The sequence below is a fragment of the Peromyscus eremicus genome, chromosome 9, assembly GCF_949786415.1.
Source record: "Peromyscus eremicus chromosome 9, PerEre_H2_v1, whole genome shotgun sequence".
Lineage (NCBI taxonomy): Eukaryota > Metazoa > Chordata > Mammalia > Rodentia > Cricetidae > Peromyscus > Peromyscus eremicus.
The window spans coordinates 88,821,767-88,841,751 of NC_081425.1; the positions used below are offsets into that span (position 1 = coordinate 88,821,767).

Consider the following 19,985-nt stretch of genomic DNA (forward strand, 5'->3'; position numbering starts at 1 on the left):
TGTGTGTGTGTGTGTGTGTGTGTGTGTGTGTGTGTGTGTGCTGGGTGTGTGCTATGTGATGCATTTCTGTACATCTCTCTGTGTGTGGACCTATATTTGTGTTTTTATGTGTCTCTGTGTGTGTCTGCCTCCTCTTGTATGCATGATAGTGTCACTTTGTGTGTGTGTGTATGTGCTCATGTCTGGTTATGTGTGTCTATGGTTCCTGTATGTATAGATTTAAGTGCTTATGTGTGTATGTCTGTGTGTATGGATACTTATATGTGCAAGTATGTGTTTGGATGCATCAATATGTTCATTTTTTTGTATGTGAAACATCTTTAATGATGATGGAGTCCAACTTTGTTCAAAAAGTACTGTGCACACTCACTTTGCATCCTTCTAATATTGTATGCTGCTGCCCATCTTTCCACATGTCCACCTTGCTCTCTAGGACAAAAGGACACAAAACTCCTCTAAGTCAATTGTTTTCAGGTATTTGTAGAGGCAAAAATATTTATCTGCCCAGAAATTCTTGGAGCAAACCAAAGGAATGTGGTACATGAAGTTGAGGAGGAGGTCACTGTGGCAAATCAAGGTGTCTGAGAGGTAGGATAGCCTGGCTGAGGGTTTGTGTCCTTGTCTGCTCTGGGTGAATGGTGACTGCATACTCAATGGTCAGGTGGCTTGCTGTGTCTTCTCTACATCCTGTCTTTTCCTCATCCGCATTGCCTGCTACCACTTTCTTTCCACCTTTGCCTAACTTTTCTCAGTTATCATTTTCCTTGAAGGTAGGACTGGATGTTATTTTTTGAGGGATTCTGACTTATGATGTGGTTCTAGCTGCATCTGAGTTCATCAGAAATTCCCTAGCCATGCTGTGCTGTGAGAATGGGGCTGTCTCAGTGCACACCGTAGGCTCATGATGGTCTAAGGCACTCACCACATGCTGTAGCACTCAGTAACTGCTTTTCTTCAAAGTTCTTCATTCTGCATTAAAATTAGCCTCATGGATGGTTGGGAACAATGAGGACTCTCAAACATTCCTGGTGGTATAACATAATATAGCACAGTGAGAAGTCACAGACTCTTCTTCAGAAAGTTAAACTGAAGTTCACAGGTGAACCAGTGATTCCAGAATATGAAGTAGGTGTCCAAGGAGAAGCTAGGGGACATTAGTGTTGTAGTAGCATTCCTCAGAGTAGCCTCAAAGTAGAAACTATCTAGATGTCCATCATTCGCTGAGTGAAAAATTACAATGTGATTGAGCCCTTCCATGAATTATTGTTCAGCACGAAATAATACATGCAATCATTTGGCCCTGATATAGTCAGCCTTTTGTTGCTCAAAGAAATCCTTGACACAATCACCTTACCAGGAGGAATTGTTGATTTTGACTCCTTGTTGTGGAGATTCTCTAGGTTCCTGGGCTCGTGGGTTCTCTAGTCTCCTGAGCTCGTTTGCTCTGACATGAGGCAGCCTGTGGTAAAGGGAGCTTCTTTTGGGGAAGTTGCTCACCTTGGGGCCAACTGGGAATTAGTGAATAAGACCAGTGAGCTGGTCTAGTTATCCTCTGCTGGGGAACATTCCTATCCTGCACAGCCTGGGGAACTTCCTAAGCAGGGTTGGCTAACCAACCAGTACCCCAGAGGTCCACATGTCTGTGCATTAGTTTCACAGGAGAGGCACTTCAATGATTGAGCTGCCTGTTTCTCATGGCCACTGTATTCTTCTCTCATCCTACAAAAGTAAATATTCTTCTCAATAGTATCCCTGGTGATTGCTCCTTATATTAACATTAGCTGGGAAATTAAACATGTTACTGCATTAAAGTGTGCTTGTATGTGTGCACACATGTACTTGTGTGTGTTCATGAGTTTGTTTGCATGTGAGTGAGAGACCCTCCACTGAGAACACAGTCTTCTAATAAGCAGGAGCAAGAGAGCTTGGATGAAAGACTAAAGGACCTGTTGAAGCAGAAGGAGCTGGTCACCCATCAAAAGGACATGGCAGAAAAACTGCAACATCATTCAACGTCTCTGAGATAAGGTAGGAGCACAAGCTTGGTGGAGCAGTTAGAACCATGTAGGTCACCTGTACCTGGATCTCTGTCGTTTGGGGGGATTATTCCAATCTGGATGGCTCTCAGCCAGAGCCAGGGAAAGAACACCTCAGGGTATTGTGCTGGCCCAGTCAACAAGAACTTCTCCAGGAAACACTATGTTTGATTGATCCTTCGTGTTTCTGGGGAGTGTGTACCCCTTATTCCTTTCTGGGCTCTCTGCCATCTTCTCAGTACCTTGTCTCTGTGTCTCCCCACAAATCTCCCTATGGCAGTCCTCAGCCTAGCAGGAGGAGGGTTACTTGTGGAGGACAGTGTGTGCTCCTGCCACTTTATTTTCCTTCCAGAACATCACCTTTAGAGAGAAGTTCCTACCTTTGCACAGATCTGCATGCAGCACACTCCTGCAGATTACAGGTTCTCTGCAGTGTGCATCTGTTGCCTGTGAAAAGATTTTTCTGTTATAAGAAGATTTAGGGGTTGAGGAGTTGAACCTAGGCAGGTTTGTATACTGAAGGAATAATCAGACCCTTCACTGCTTTTACTTTGTAGGATCCCCTAGATGGTCTACATTCAATTTCCCAGGCTGCTCACATTCACCTGGTATCTAATCAAAGCCATGCATATCTGTCATGAACTGTAACTCAGACATTGCTACACTGTTATTTTTGTTTTCAAAATAATGTATCTAGACAACTGGAGAAATGTATGGACTTTCTTGCCTAGCACAGTGTAGTTCTCAATTCATCTTCTAGTAGATTTTAAAAGCTGAGAATAAAATCCAGGCCCAGGTGCACTCTGACCCTTCTCCCGTGGGGAATGCAGGGAATGACCTGAGCTGAAAGGTCATGCTGGATTGTCCAGTGACTAGAGCTGGTTCAGGCTCAACAGCTGACATGGTAGGTCCCCACCAGGCCTGTTCCCTAACTGCCTTCCTTCTCTAGGTCAGAAAATATTCAATCTGAGTTTGAGCAGGCAACAGTCCAGGATGAGAGCCTCCTGCAGACAGAGCTGCTGCAGCAGGAGCACTAAGTGTCACAGGCAAGTGAGCCACCCTTGCATCCCATCCCCAGCAAACATGGTGTTGGTGGGGGACTGGGGGATCTTGACTTTGGATTTCAGTGTGAATAGGCCCTGATTTTTTTTTTTAGCCTGTGGCGCAGTCAGGCTGCTTCTGGTTCTGATTGCCTTTCCTTCTCACATAGCAGATCTTGAGAGAACTGAGGAGGCCAAAAAAGCCAAAGATGCCTTGAACCCATGAAGGTCTCCAACTCAGTCAAGGTCTGCTCAGAAGACATTCCTTATAGCTGTGATCTCACCAGTCAGGCAAATACCATCTGACCTCCAGGTGATCCAGCCCCAATCAATAGGTCTGTTGACTCAGGATTTCTGAAGAAAAGAAAGCATCACAAATGAACTCAAGACAGAAAAACCTGAGACAAGAATTACTGGGAACCCTGACATTCAACAGCAAGTCGCCCCTGTGAGGGCTACAACAACATGGAGGGTAGAGATGTTGGTGAGCAAGACATTTTCTGACAGTTTAATGTGAAAGGCTTTGGCAAGCTGACTGAGCACTCAGCCCTCTCTAGGTGGAGGGAAATCTATCATGGAAGACTGTTCATGTCAAGCTGTTCCTGACAGACTACACCAAAACCCATCATTTTCATTCTCCAGGCCAGTGCTGAAGCTGATTCCATGTCCTGCACAAGTGTTGCTGAAGACAATGCACCAAAGCGATCTCCACAGTTCATCATTCCCCGGGTTAGACACTTTTCCTGCATATTTAAAATCAGTTGGTATTTCTCCATTTCTCAATTTGAACTGAATTGCCTGGTCCTGAGAAAGGATTTATAGAAGACATCTGAGTTACCTTTGATGTTTCTTGGTACTCAGATGCTGCCCACATATTTGTGGGGTCTCTAGTAAGCACACAAGAGTCTGTATGCTGAAAGAATCAAATAGTGACCAAGACATTACAGAATCAGCAGTATGTGATAATTTATCAAAAACTTCCCAAGGAGCACAAAGAATGCTCTAAAAAATCTCTCATTCTTAGTCTTAGTAAGGGCTTGGCCTACAAAGCCTGCAGGAGGCATGACTACAGTAGCTTTGAAAGGGCTTTCACATTCGCTGACTACCTTCCTACCATGTTTCCAAGGCCAGCCACCGGCTGTAGGTCTGTGATGCAAAATGTGCAGCAAGAGAATGCTGCTGGCCTTAATTGTTTTTGTTTGGTTTTTGGTTGGGTTTTGTTTTCTTTGGGTTTTTGTTTGTTTTTTTTTTTTTGTTATAGATTGAGATTTTGCTATTTATTTGTTCTTTCTTTTGTTCTTGTAGTTATTTGGGTATTTTGATAAGGCTGTTCACTGTTTATGTTGACTTCTCCCTTTAAGCCCCTATGGAATAATATTACTGTGTTTTTATTAATAATAAAGTGATTTTGAACTTTTCTGTCTTAGAACGTATTTCTTTGGTCAGGTGTGTTGTCTCACTCCAGTACCCCAGAACCTATTGTAACACCAGAACTCTTGTGTGCCCAGCTTGGGCTACAGAGTAGGTTCCCAGGCAGCCAGAGATACACAGGGCTTTGGCTGTGGATGGTGTTGTCAACTCCGTGGATTCCCATTGCATGATGGAAAAAGTATCCATACTGTATCCTTGTGGTCATATATTTAGCTATTTCTAACTATACCATTCTGTATACCTACTTCATGATGTGATCATGTACACCACATTCATGAGAAATACAACAGTATCACTGTAAAGCCTCTCAGGAAATGAGAACATTCACTACAGGAGTATGAGAGAAATCCATGGCCTGCTTGACACCTGGAGCCATTATGATATCCTTGCTTAGTCTGCTGCCAAGGACCATGTCCTGTCCATGGCCCTGACACAGCTGTGGGAGTCTGTGTTGATACCCATGCATCCTCTACCACTGAGGGCCTGGCAGCCACCTGCAGTCTTGGACACCACCTGTGACCATGTTAGTGTCAAAGGGATATTCCCCCAAGGGGGACATATGTGTCTTGGAAGCCTGTGCTGCCCCCTAGAACCATAATGACATCAGGGCTGGAGCTATTACTGAGGGTCATATCTGGGTCTATGGCCCTGCTGCAGCCAGGGTCTGTGTTGATATCTCAGGCATCTGTTGTCTTCAAAGATGCTTGGAATTTGGGCTACCACCATGGGACATGGTGCTGGTGGGTCCCTGCCAATCTGTGTGACCTTCATTGCCAACCAGAGCCATGATGATATCCAGCCCTGGGCTACAACTTTGGAACATGTCTGGGTCCATGCTGCAAACACAGCCAGGATTATTGTTCATATCCACAGCCTGTATGGCCACCAAGGGTCACTCAGAGGTAGGTAGGGGTCTGGGCTGTGACCTAGGACCATGATAGTGTCTGAGTTGTGTGTTCATGCAGAAGCCATACAGATCTGAGTGGGCTGTGCTGTCACAAGGGACCCTGGTGTCATCCATGCCTAAACTGTTGTCAAAGGCCATGTCTGGTCCATTGCCTTGCCCCAGACTTTGTCTATGTTGATGTCAGTGTCTCCTTTTACTACTGAAGACAGGATAGAAACTCAAAGAGTTAACCCCGCACTTCACTAGCCTTAGTACTAGTGAGATCTGAACTTGCCCCTCACCCACTGGGTGAGCAGTACTGGGGAGAGTGGGTTCTGCACCTGGACTAAGCAGCACAGTAGAGCTGACCCTGTTGGTTGTGGTGTCAGTGAGCTGGCCCTGAGGCTGTGAGAGCAGAAGAGCTGAGTCTACCCTCTTCTTCTGCCTTGTGTTAGCCAGGGTAAGGGAAAGATCCCTGCCACACCTGAGCAAATGCCACCTGCAGCTGGTGGGAGAGTGGGACTTTGGGCATGAGAACAGAAGAGCTGGGTCAGCCTCTCACCAACTGTAGCAACTGGGATTGTGTGCCTGGCACATCATCTCAGCAAAACACTAGAGCTGTCCTTTTACTCTGATTGTGGGAAAGTCAGATTTGAGTGCATGAGAACAGGACAAAGGGCCTCTCTCCATTCTGCCCATTGCATGAGGTGACCTCGGTGGGGCAGTGCTGGAGAGCTTGCCTGGGTGGAGATGATGAAGGAAAGCTGGCAGCCTGACCATCCCAGGTGTCCCCAGCCCAGAACCATGGCTATGAATTATACAACCCTAACGTCGTCTTTATCCATGGACTGCTGGAGCAGTTAAAGGACCCAGTTCTGAAGATCTAAAGCTGCAGGATCTCTATGACACAAGGCATCAACAGGATATCCAAGAAGAGTACAAGTGAAGGTCCATTATCTATAGTGTAGAGAAGCCAGAGAGGCCAGGAAAACTTACATGAAAAGACGTATGGACTAAAGGGTATAATGTGTGACTCACTGGGCCACACTATAACTTCCTTGCCAAGACTTTTGTTTGTTTGTAAATTTGGGTTTTCAGTTTTCCTTTAAATTTTATTTTGCTTAGGACAGAGCTCAGATGTGATGGAATAGATAGGGGAAAAGTTGGATTGGGATGTATCATGTGAAACCAACAAAGAATAATAAAACATTTAAAATAAAAAAATAGAAAAACCAGGGCTATCTGCCTCTGGTTTCCTTAAAATATAGCATCAGTGAAAAACCAGAATGTAGACAGAACGAATTCCAAGATATGTTGGGACTTTTTTTGGCCTTAACTACGAATGGGTTCAATTTCTTAAAGATTTATTTCTTTTATTTATATGTATGGACATTTTGCCTGCAGCAGGGCTGCACACCACATGCATGCAATCCCACCAGAGGCCAGAAGATGGCATCAGATTCCACCTGAACCTGGAGTTACAGTGGCTTTTTAGCTGCTCTGTTGGTCCTTTGGGAGAGAAACTACTCAAAATGCAGCAGCCATCTCTTCAGACCCTGCACTTGACTTTTGTCCTTCTAGCCATATGTGTGCTATATTAGTTTGACTGAATCACTCACAAGCAAAGAGAAATTTCAGGAGACCAGTAGGGACAAACACATGATGTAGGCATGCTAATTGTCTTAGGATACCAGGCATCCATGCAAGGTGTTGGTGGGTTCAAGATCCTGCTCCAGTGTCACTTATTGTCAGGGTTGGAGCAGGTCTCTAACACCTCATTCTGGATAACAATGCAGATTAGGGCCATCTGATGAAATGCAGAATTGAGAAGACCCTCCTGGTGGTGGAGGTGTGGATAGGACTCCCTCTTGATGGTCCAGCTAAGCAGTGTTGGGAGGAAGCCTCACACCAGCCAGAGTGGATGGAGCCTGTAGCAAAAGTGACATGCCAGTCATGAGGAGCATGTCCGTACAAGGCTAGGAAAGGAGGGGGATGGTTGATGGTGCTCTTTAACCACAGCTGATCTTATTGTGTCCTGAGGAAGGGTTTCTTTCAGATGAGTGCTTTATTTTTATGAAGCTCCCCTGGACCAGATCTGCCTTCTGAGACTGACAGTGAATCAGAGAGTTAATGTGTGGAGGAAGTAATCCTGTGGGAAAACAAACTGGTGCTGTCAAACAAGGGTAGAAAGAATCTACTATTTATGAATAAAGAACATAAACAAACAGAGCAGCAATACAGATACAAAGCTTATGAATTCCATGGATGACATGATCAGTTGGAGAGACGGATCAGTGGGCAAAGGTAACTTCTACTAGGCCTACAGACCTGAGTTACTTCCCTAGGACTCACATGATTGAAGGAGAGAACAAACATCTGAGAAATTGTCCTCTGATCTTAATACGAGTGTAGCTACATGGTCATGGTCCACAAAAGCTAATACTGTCTATTCCTAAGGCTTTCTATTTCTCATTTACCCTAGAATCTTTCCATCTGAGGCACTCTTTTAATTATATTACTCTGCATTCCATTTGAGAGATTTTGGACATTTGCTATTTTATTCTTGTTGCTGAGATGTTACAAGATCTAAGAATGCCAACAGCAAAGCATCACCTGAAGAATGGTTAAGTGGAAGTGGGCACTGGGAATTTATGACATAGCTGAGACACAAACTACTCTAGAATGTCTTCTCTACATGCCTGGTTTATTAGTCAGGGCTCTCTAGAGTAACAGAAGTTATAAAATGATCCTCTCTATGGAAAGAATATTTGTTAGAATGGCTTACAGGCTAATAGCTAATACAACAATATTTGGCTATGAATGGAAAGTCCAAGAATCCAGAGTCTGCCAGCACCCGACTGGACTAAGAGGTGAGTTTTAATCTTTATACCCGAATACCTCAGCCCCTAGGCTTTAGGCCCAAGGGCACAACCCTGCACCCCTACACTACCACCCATTGCAGTTCTGGTTTCAGTCCAGTTGTCAGACAGACCTACTGCACACAGGTCAGTCTACCACCATCCCCCATCAGACCCTGTAACCCAAGCTCCACCTCCCCCAAATCCCACCCACCCTGGGAGACTGCACTTGTTCCCTGAAACAGAGCCTGCCAGCACCTGACTGGACTAAGAGGTGAGTCTTTATCCTCATACCCAAACACTCCAGCCCCTAGGCTGCACCTGTTCCCTGAGACAGAGCCTGCCAGCACCTGACTGGACTAAGAGGCCAGTTGGCAGGCAGAACTCCTGCAGACAGGTCAGATTACCACCATCTACCACATGCTAAGACTGCAGCTACTCCCTGAGACAGAGCCCACTAGCACCAGTTGGACTAAGAGCTGTTCCCTGAGACAAAAATTCCATCAGCATCAACCAGACCAAGAGCCCCCACTGGATCAAGAGTATCAATCAGACCAAGAGAGGCTCCCTCAGACACAGACACCACTTGCACCAAGTAGAGAAAGAGATGGGTAGACGCCAGTGCAAAAATACCGTCAACAACATAAAAACCAATATGGCTTCATATCCAGAACCTACATCAGCAAGACCTGAACATCCCAACACAGAAGAAACAGAAGATATCTACCATAAAAATGACTTTAGGAAGATATTAGAGATCTTAAAAGAGGAAATGAAAAATTTCCTTAAAGAAATCAAGGAAAAGTCAAACCAAAAGTGGGAAGAAATTCAGTAAGTCCCTTGAAAGCCAAGAGAAAGCAATTAAACAAGTGGGGGAAAGAGTTAAAGATTTCAAAAATGGAGACATTAAAGAAGACACAAACTGAAGTAATGCTGGAAGTGTAAAATCTGAGTAAATAAACAGGAACTACAGATGCAAGTATAACCAACAGAATTCAAGAGATGGAAGAGCGGATCTCTGGCATTGAAGATACGGTAGAGGAAATAGATTCATCAGTCAAAGAAAACACTAAAGCCAACAAAGTCATGACCCAAAATGTCCAGGAAATTTAGGACACCATGAAAAGACCAAACAGTAAAAGGGATAGAAGAAGGAGAAGAATACCAACTCAAAGTCACAGAAAATATATTCAACAAAATCATAGAAGAAAATTTTCCCAACCTAAAGAAGGAAATGCCCATAAAAATACATGGGGTCTGCATCAGCTCCTGCCTCCAGGATCCTGTCCTGTTTGAGTTCTGGTCCTGATTTCCTTCAGTGATGAACAGTGATATGATAGTGTAAGTCAGAAAAACGTGTTCTTTCTCAACTTGTTTTTAGTCATGGTTCTTCACTAAAAACAACAGAACCCTAACCAGGACACTGTGCATGTCAGAGGACATTGTTCAGAAGTTGGATCTCCCCTTCTACCATGTTGAGGCAGGTCTCTCTTGTTTCTAGGATGTACTATGTACTCCAGTCCAGCTGGCCTTCCAGCTTCTAGGCAATTTCCAGTCTCATCCCCACATTACTCTGCCATGAGTGAAGGAATCACAGATGTGTGCAACTGTTCTGGATTTTAGGTGATTTCTAGGGGTTGAACTCAACAGACTTTTACAGACAATGTGTGTACTAGTATCCCCCAATATTCCCAAAGCCCTTGCTTTTAAAACTTAAAACATTTTGCAAGTCCAAGGTCCCTTAGAAAAAAGTCTCTTAATTGGGTCTGGTAAAAACAAACCAAAAACATTACATATTTTCTTATACCACAAGGGAAGAATGAGCACAGAAATATTCAGATGGGAACATTACCAAAATCCAGCTTAACTTATTAAATCCCTACAGCCCAATATCCAGCATTTGAGACAAATATGTAACTGGAAGTTTCTCCAGTCCCACTGAGCCCCTTATAAAATAATCACTCAGAGGCTTGATATTAATTATAAATTATATGGCCTGTGGCTCAGGCTTCTTACTAGCTAGCTCTTATACCTTAACTCAACCCATAACTATCAATCTATGTATCACCATGTGTTCCTTGGCTTTACCTGCTTTCCATTACATCTTGCTCTTTGGGCAGTTGGTTAATGTCTCTCCTGCCTCTGCTTTCTCCTTTCCCTATCTCTCTTGTATTTTCCCACCTGGCTCCATCCCATTATGCCATAGGCCAATGCAGCATTATCTATTAACCAATCCGAGAAACACATATTCACAGTATACAGAAAGACATCCCACAGCACTCATGTGATTGATCTTCTGGGCTCCAAATGGATGGGGCATTCCTCCCTCTCCAGTTCCACTGCTTGCAACACATGCAGTGCAGCTTTTCTCAGGGTTAGTCTGGCTCCACTCCATATCTGTGCTTCCCCTCGGTAGATGGACCATGGACTTGCCATCCACAATATTCTATGGCACTCTTTTTACCTCCTCTTCCACAGGGATCCCTATGTCCTGAGGGGAGGAGTCTGATTCGAGAGGTCCAGTTTAGGGTTGAGTGTTCAAGTTCTCTTCCTCTCTGCATATTGTCTAGTTGAAGGTCTCTGTATTTGTTCCCATCTGCTGCAGTAGGAAGCTGTTCCTATGATGGCTGAGAAATGCATTGTCTATGAGTATAGCATGATGTTGTTAGGAATCATTTTATTGCTATGTTCCTTAAGCAGAGCAGTAGTATTTGGTTTTCCCCATGGACCCTGGCCTATCTAGTCTTAGGTTCTTGGCCAGCCAAGCAGTGCTGTGTATGCCTTCCCTGTCAGGGAATGGGCCTTTAATCAAGTCAGGTACTGGGTGATTACTCCCACAAGCTTTGTTCCACTACTGCACCAGCATATCTTGGATGCAGTCACCATTCTAGATGGAGGTTTTGTAGCTGGGTTGGTGTTTACCTTTCTCCTTCAATAGTGAACAGAGTACTCTTCAGTTCCATGAAATCTAGTCCATAAGCGATGAAGACTCTAGGGAGACACTAGCTTGATTTCTCCATGTTCAATGAGTTGTGTCATTATCACCTTCAGGAACCACACCTTCCTGTCAGTAAATGGAGAGCAACCAATAGCCTTGCAAAACTTGGGTTGTTTGGGATCACCATTGGACACCTTTCACCTACAACTTGACTAGATGTAACCCTTTGCCAGTATTGCAAGTTTCATTTGGTAACAAGAGATATCCAGTTGGGGCTTTGTCTCCCCACACTTTGGTTTCTGTTTTTTTTTTGTTTTGGTTATTTGGTTTTTTTTTTGTGGGGGGCTGTTTCATCTAGATCCCTTTCATATATGTATATATTTTAGAGTGGTTCTACTCTATTAGGTTTCCATAAGATCCCTCAAATCGCCCTTAATTTTATTTCTCCCTCCCTATATTTATTTTCCCCTTCTTCTCTCTCCCTCCTCATTTGACCATCCAGTTCCAAACTTGATTCCTCATCTATCCATAACAATATATTCTATTCCCCCTTTATGGACATTTCCCCACCCCCCTAGACCCTTACTCTATACCTAACCTGTGGTTATACAGATTGTAGCTTAATTATCTTTGACTCAACAGCTAACATCCATATGTAAGTGAAAACATACCATATTTGTCTTTTAGGGTCTGGGTTAGTTCACTAAAGATGACTTTTTCTACCTCCATCCATTTACCTGCAAATTTCAAGATTTCCTTTTTCTTTTTTAACTTCTTTTTTAATATCCCATTGTATAAATGTACCTCATTTTCTTTATACATTCATCTGTTGACAAATACCTAGAATGTCTCCAATTTCTGGCTATTATAAATAGAGCAACAATGAACATGGTTGAGCAAGTAAGTGTTTCTGTTGGAGGTGAAGCATCCTTTGTGTATATGCCAAAAGTGGTGTACTGGGTCTTGATCAATTCCCAGCTTCCCAAGGAACAGCCACACCTATTTCCATAGTGGCCGCACAAGTTTGCATTCCCACCAGCAATGGATGAGTGTTTCCCTTGCTCCCCATCCTTGCCAACATTAGCTGTCAATTGTTTTATTAATCTTATCTATTCTGACTCACGTAACATGAAATCTCAAAATAGTTTGATTTATATTGCCCTAAAGACTAAGGATACTGCACCTTTTTAAGTGTTTCCTATACTCTAGAATTTCCACTAGTAAAACTTCTCTGTTTAGATCTATAGCTAGTTTTTAATTATGTTATTTACTTTCTTGATACACAGGTTTTTTGTTTTATATATAATTTATATATATATATTAGCCTTCTATTGGATATATAGTTGATGAAAACAAAACCTTTTCCCATGTTGTAGGCTGCCATTTGAAACAAAACACTATTAGTGGCAGAACAGATAATGCTCTGTGGGTGAACCCACGAATTGACAGACACATTGCGGTTATCAAAATCCATTAATGTTATGTAATAAAATATCCCTATATAATAATACATTTTTGCAATAATAATTTAATGAATATACTTTAATATATTTCTACTTGTTGTTTGAGAAATGCATAGGATGCATTTTGAAAATATTCACCACCCAATTCCTCCCATTTTGTCATCCCAAGTCTGCCTCTACATCTGTGATGCCCAATTTATATCTTCTTCATTACATTAATTTTTAATAACCCTAGGGGCAGACTCTTAAAGAAAACTGACCTAATTTGCCAGAAGCCATTACTGGTCCAAAGCTCATCAGTTAGGAATAGGGGCTCAAGGACCCTTCCCACTCCATGCTTGAATGTTGACCGGCTTGATACTGGTCAATGACAACAACAGCTCTGAGTCATGGCCAGAAGACACTGTTTGCTCTAATCCTCCCTGACCTCTGGCTTCTACAGTCTTTCTAACTCATCTTCCATGATGGTCTTTGAAACTTGTGGAAAGGGTGTGATACAGATATGTCATTAAATATGACTGAAATCAATGAAATAAAAACAAAAATATGAAGATACAGTGAAACAAAGAGTCAGTTCTTTGAAGACGTTAACAAGATGGGCACACCTTTAGCCAAATTAACCATAAGGAAGAGGAGGATGAAAATAATGAAACAAAGGAGGAAAAAGGAGACATGGAGGGAATTTAACTCTTTAAAAATTTACACTCCACAAAACTGAAAAATCTTTTTAAAGAACTGATGAATTTTTAGATGTCTGTAATCCACCAAAATTATATCAAAATAACATGAATGGTTTAAATAATCGAATACTAATTAAAAGCCATAATTTATTTTCTAATAAATAACAAACAATACAGATGTTTTAAAAATGAATAGTAGGCACAGAGCTTAAAACCACAGGAAATGTCTGGTTTGTCTCATTGACTTCACAACACAGAATCCCACAGTGCATCTTCTTGCTGACATTGTGTTGCTGACTACATCAAGTGCATGGCTGTGTCTTAGAACATCCCATTGCTGTGTAGAGTGCTGCATTCCTGAAAAGCTGTGTAGGTCACTTCACTGGCCTCCTTCCGACTGACATTGGGGCTGTTTTCATATCACATGCACTGCAACCTGTTATAAACTTCCTGGGTTTTGACCATGGGTCACTTTCTTTCTCTTGAGCTAGGCAGGGTCTTCTGTGGAGGAGCCAGGGTAGGTTTAATAGAGAGACTGTGATGAATCAACTTGGAAGCCATGGGATCACTGAGTCTTGGGATAGATAAAGCTCATGAAAGTAAAAGTAAGTGCAGACCAGGGTAGCAGAGCCTGGCTGAGACTAAGAGTTTTGTAGACAGCAGCATGGACCCACTCCCCCCGCTACAGCAGACTTTCTGAAAGGCAGCCTTTTCTACCTGGCCATTCTGGGATCAGAAGTGTGTGTGTGTGTGTGTGTGTGTGTGTGTGTGTTTGTGTGTGAGTGTGTGTTGTGTGTATGTGTGTGTGTGTGTGTATGTGTGTGCTGGGTGTGTGCTGTGTGATGCATTTCTGTACATCTCTCTGTGTGTGGACCTATATTTGTGTTTTTATGTGTCTCTGTGTGTGTCTGCCACCTCTTGTGTGCATGATAGTGTCACTTTGTGTGTGTGTGTGTGTGTGTGTGTGTGTGTGTGTGTGTATGTGTTCATGTCTGGTTGTGTGTGTCTATGGTTCCTGTATGTATAGGTTTAAGTGCTTGTGTGTGTATGTCTGTGTGTATGGATGCTTATATGTGTAAGTACGTGTTTGGATGCATCAATATGTTCACTTTTTTGTATGTGAAACATCTTTAATGATGATGGAGTCCAACTTTGTTCAAAAAGTACTGTGCACACTCACTTTGCATCCTTCTAATATTGTATGCTGCTGCCCATCTTTCCACATGTCCACCTTGCTCTCTAGGACAAAAGGACACAAACTCCTCTAAGTCAATGGTTTTCAGGTAATTGTAGAGGGAATAATATTTATCTACAAGAAAAGTCTTTGGAGGATACCAAAGAAATATAGTACAGGAAGATGAGGAGGAGGCCTCTGTGGCAAATCAAGGCGTCTGAGAGACAAGATAGGCTGACTGAAGATTTGTGTCCCTTCTCTGCTCTGCGTGAATGGTGACTACATACTCAGTGGTCATTGGCTCACTGTGTCTTCTGGTGCCCTGTCTTGTCCTCATCCGCATTGCCTGCTACCACTTTCTTTCCACCTTTGCCTAACTTTTCTGTTATCATTTTCCTTGAAGGTAGGGCTGGTTTTTATTTGTTGAGGGATTCTGACTTACGATGTGGTTCTAGCTGCATCTGAGTTCATCAGAACTTCCCTAGCCATGCTGTGGTGTGAGAATGGGGCTGTCTCAGTGCACACCCTAGACTCATGATGGTCTAAAGCACTCACCACATGCTGTAGCACTCAGTAACTGCTTTTCTTCAAAGGTCTTCATTCTGAGTTAAAATCAGCCTCATGGAGGGTTGGGAACAATGAGGACTCTCAGACATTCCTGGTGGTATAACATAATATAGCACAGTGAGAAGTCACAGACTCTTCTTCAGAAAGTTAAACTGAAGTTCACAGGTGAACCAGTGATTCCAGAATATGAAGTAGGTGTCCAAGGAGAAGCTAGGGGACATTAGTGTTGTAGTAGCATTCCTCAGAGTAGCCTCAAAGTAGAAACTATCTAGATGTCCATCATTCGCTGAGTGAAAAATTACAATGTGATTGAGCCCTTCCATGAATTATTGTTCAGCACGAAATAATACATGCAATCATTTGGCCCTGATATAGTCAGCCTTTAGTTGCTCAAAGAAATCCTTGACACAATCACCTTACCAGGAGGAATTGTTGATTTTGACTCCTTGTTGTGGAGATTCTCTAGGTTCCTGGGCTCGTGGGTTCTCTAGTCTCCTGAGCTCGTTTGCTCTGACATGAGGCAGCCTGTGGTAAAGGGAGCTTCTTTTGGGGAAGTCGCTCACCTTGGGGCCAACTGGGAATTAGTGAATAAGACCAGTGAGCTGGTCCAGTTGTCCTGTGCTGGGGAACATTCCTATCCTGCACAGCCTGGGGAACTTCCTAAGCAGGGTTGGCTAACCAACCAGTACCCCAGAGGTCCACATGTCTGTGCATTAGTTTCACAGGAGAGGCACTTCAATGATTGAGCTGCCTGTTTCTCATGACCACTGTATTCTTCTCTCATCCTACAAAAGTAAATATTCTTCTCAATAGTATCCCTGGTGATTGCTCCTTATATTAACATTAGCTGGGAAATTAAACATGTTACTGCATTAAAGTGTGCTTGTATGTGTGCACACATGTACTTGTGTGTGTTCATGAGTTTGTTTGCATGTGAGTGAGAGACCCTCCACTGAGAATACAGTCTTCTAATAAGCAGGAGCAAGAGAGCTTGGATGAAAGACTAAAGGACCTGTTGAAGCAGAAGGAGCTGGTCACCCAGCAAAAGGACATGACAGAAAAGCTGCAACATCACTTCAATGTCTCTGAGATAAGGTAGGAGCACAAGCTTGGTGGAGCAGTTAGAACCTTGTAGGTCACCTGTACCTGGATCTCTGTCCTTTGGGGGGATTATTCCAATCTGGATGGCTCCCAGCCAGAGCCAGAGAAAGAACACCTAAGGGTATTGTGCTGGTTCACTCAATAAGAACTTCTCCAGGAAACACTATGTTTGATCCGTAGTGTTTCTGGGGAGTGTGTACCCCTTATTCCTTTCTGGGCTCTCTGCCATCTTCTCAGTGTCCCCTGTGTCTCCCCACAAATCTCCCTATGGCAGTCCTCAGCCTAGCAGGAGGAGGGTTACTTGTGGAGGACAGTGTGTGCTCCTGCCACTTTATTTTCCTTCCAGAACATCACCTTTAGAGAGAAGGTACTACCTTTGCACAGATCTTCATGCAGCACACTCCTGCAGATTGCAGGTTCTCTGCAGTGTGCATCTATTTCCTTGAAAAGATTTTTCTGTTATAAGAAGATTTAGGGGTTGAGGAGTTGAACCTAGGCAGGTTTGTATACTGAAGGAATAATCAGACCCTTCACTGCTTTTATTTTGTAGGATCCCCTAGATGGTCTACATTCAATTTCCCAGGCTGCTCACATTCACCTGGTATCTAATCAAGGCCATGCATATCTGTCATGAATTGTAACTCACACATTGCTACACTGTGATTTTTTTCAAAATAACGTATCTAGACAACTGGAGAAATGTATGGACTTTCTTGCCCAGCACAGTGTAGTTCTCAATTCATCTTCTAGTAGATTTTAAAAGCTGAGAATAAAATCCAGACTCAGTTGCACTCTGACGCTTCTCCCTTGGGGAATGCAGGGAATGACCTGAGCTGAAAGGTCATGCTGGATTGTCCAGTGACTAGAGCTGGTTCAGGCTCAACAGCTGACATGGCAGGTCCCCACCAGGCCTGTTCCCTAACTGCCTTCCTCCTCTAGGTCAGGAAATCTTCAATCTGAGTTTGAGCAGGCCACAGTCCAGGATGAGAGCCTCCTGCAGACAGAGCTGCTGTAGCAGGAGCACTAAGTGTCACAGGCAAGTGAGCCACCCTTGTATCCCATCCCCAGCAAACATGGTGTTGGTGGGGGACTGGGGGATCTTGACTTTGGCTTTTAGTGTGAATAGGCCTTGATTTTTTTTTTAGCCTATGGTGTAGTCAGGCTGCTTCTGGTTCTGATTGCCTTTCCTTCTCACATAGCAGATCTTGAGAGAACTGAGGAGGCCAAAGAAGCCAAAGATGCCTTGATCCCATGAAGTCTCCACCTCAGATCGAGGTCTGCTCAGAAGACATTCCTTATAGCTGTGATCTCACCAGTGAGGCAAATACCATCTGACCTCCAGGTGATCCATCCCAATCAATAGGTCTGTTGACTCAGGATTCCTGAAGAAAAGAAAGCATTACAAATGAACTCAAGACAGAAAAACCTGAGACAAGAATTACTGGGAACCCTGACATTCAACAGCAAGTCGCCCCTGTGAGGGCTACAACAACATGGAGGGTAGAGATGTTGGTGAGCAAGACATTTCCTGACAGTTTAATGTGAAAGGCTTTGGCAAGCTGACTGAGTACTCAGCCCTCTCTAGGTGGAGGGAAATCTGTCATGGAAGACTGTTGATGTCAACCTGTTCCTGACAGTCTACACCAAAACCCATCATTTTCATTCTCCAGGCCAGTGCTGAAGCTGAATCCATGTCCTGCACAAGTGTTGCTGAAGACAATGCACCACAGAGATCTCCACAGTCCATCATTCCCTGGGTTAGACAGTTTTTCCTGCATATTTAAAATCAGTGGGTATTTCTCCAATTTTCAGCTTGAACTAAATTGCCTGGTCCTGAGAAAGGATTTATAGAAGACATCTGAGTTACCCTTTGATGTTTCTTGGTATGCTGCCCACATATTTGTGGAGTCTCTAGTAAGCACACAAGAGTCTGTATGCTGAAAGAATCAAATAGTGACCAAGACATTACAGGATCAGCAGTGTGTGATAATTTATCAAAAGCTTCCCAAGGAGCACAAAGAATGCTCTAGAAAATTTCTCATTCTTAGTCTCAGTAAGGGCTTGGCCTACAAAGCCTGCAGGAGGCATGACTACAGTTACTTTGAAAAGGCTTTCACATTCGCTGACTGCCTTCCTACCATGTGTCCAAGGCCAGCCACAGGCTGTAGATCTGTGCTGCTAAATGTAGAGAAACAGAATGCTGCTGACATAAATTATTTTTGTTTGGATTTTGGTTGGGTTTTGTTTGCTTTGGGGTTTTTTTTTTGTTATTTTTTTTGTTATAGATTGAGATTTTGCTATTTATTTGTTCTTTCTTTTGTTTATTTGTTATTTGGGTATTTTGATAAGGCTGTTCACTGTTTATATTGACTTCTCCCTATTGAGTAATATTGATGTGTTTTTATTAATAATAAAGTTATTTTGAACTTTTTTGTCTTAGAACCAATTTCTTTGGTCAGGTATGTTGTCTCACCCCAGTACCCCAGAACCTCCTGTAACACCAGAACCCTTGAGTGCCCAGCTTGGGCTACAGAGTAGGTTCCCATGCAGCCAGGGCTACACAGGGCTTTGGATGTGGATGGTGTTGTCAACTCCGTGGATTCCCATTGCATGATGGATAAAGTATCCATACTGTATCCTTGAGGTCATATGTTTAGCTATCTCTAACTATAGCATTCTGTATACCCACTTCAGGATGTGATCATGTGCACCACATTCATGAGAAATACAACTGTATTGCTGTAAAGCCTCTCAGGAAATGAGAACATTTACTAAAGGAGTATGAAAGAAATCCAAGGCCTGCTTGCCATCTGGAACCATGATGATGTCCCTGCCTGGTCTGCTGTTCAGGGCCATGTCCTCTCCATGGCCCTGACACAGCTGTGGGAGTCTGTGTTGATACCCATGCATCCTCTACCACTGAGGGCCTGGCAGCCACCTGCAGTCTTGGACACCACCTGTGACCATGTTAGTGTCAAAGGGATATTCCCCCAAGGGGGACATATGTGTCTTGGAAGCCTGTGCTGCCCCCTAGAACCATAATGACATCAGGGCTGGAGCTATTACTGAGGGTCATATCTGGGTCTATGGCCCTGCTGCAGCCAGGGTCTGTGTTGATATCTCAGGCATCTGTTGTCTTCAAAGATGCTTGGAATTTGGGCTACCACGATGGGACATGGCGCTGGTGGGTCCCCGCCAATCTGTGTGACCTTCATTGCCAACCAAAGCCATGGTGATATCCAGCCCTGGGCTACAACTTTGGAACATGTCTGGGTCCATGCTGCAAACACAGCCAGGATCATTGTTCATATTCACTGCCTGTATAGCCACCAAGGGTCACACAGAGGTACATAGTGGTCTGGGCTGTCACCTAGGACCATGATAGTATCTAAGTGGTATGTTCCTGCAGGAGCCATACAGATCTGAGTGACCTGTGCTACCACCAGGGACCCTGGTGTCATCCAGGTCTAGGCTGCTGTCATAAGGCCATGTCTGGTCCATTGCCCTGCCACAGACTTTGTCTATGTTGATGTCAGTGTCTCCTTTTACTACTGAAGACAGGATAGAAACTCAAAGAGTTAACCCCATACTTCGCTGGCCTTAGTACTAGTGAGATCTGAACTTTCCCCTCACCCACTGCAGTACTGGGGAGAGTGGGTTCTGCACCTGGACTAAGCAGCACAGTAGAGCTGACCCTGTTGGTTGTGGTGTCAGTGAGCTGGCCCTGAGGCTGTGAGAGCAGAAGAGCTGAGTCTACCCTCTTTTTCTGCCTTGTGTTGGCCAGGGAAAGGGAAAGATCCCTGCCTCAACT

At 43.7% G+C, this 19,985-nt stretch overlaps 1 protein-coding gene and 1 long non-coding RNA gene across 6 annotated transcripts in view; both read left to right on the top strand.

The window, feature by feature from the left end:
• The window catches only part of LOC131919664 (uncharacterized), a 32,242-nt gene extending 30,047 nt beyond the window's left edge, over positions 1-2,195 (top strand). For all 4 annotated transcript variants that reach the window (XR_009381341.1, XR_009381339.1, XR_009381338.1 and 1 more), the window contains one exon: positions 1,914-2,195. This is a non-coding gene — a long non-coding RNA (uncharacterized LOC131919664). The remainder of the gene's footprint in view (positions 1-1,913) is intronic.
• The window catches only part of LOC131919654 (disks large homolog 5-like), a 406,205-nt gene that overhangs the window by 165,834 nt on the left and 220,386 nt on the right, over positions 1-19,985 (top strand). The gene's annotated exons all lie outside the window — the stretch shown is intronic.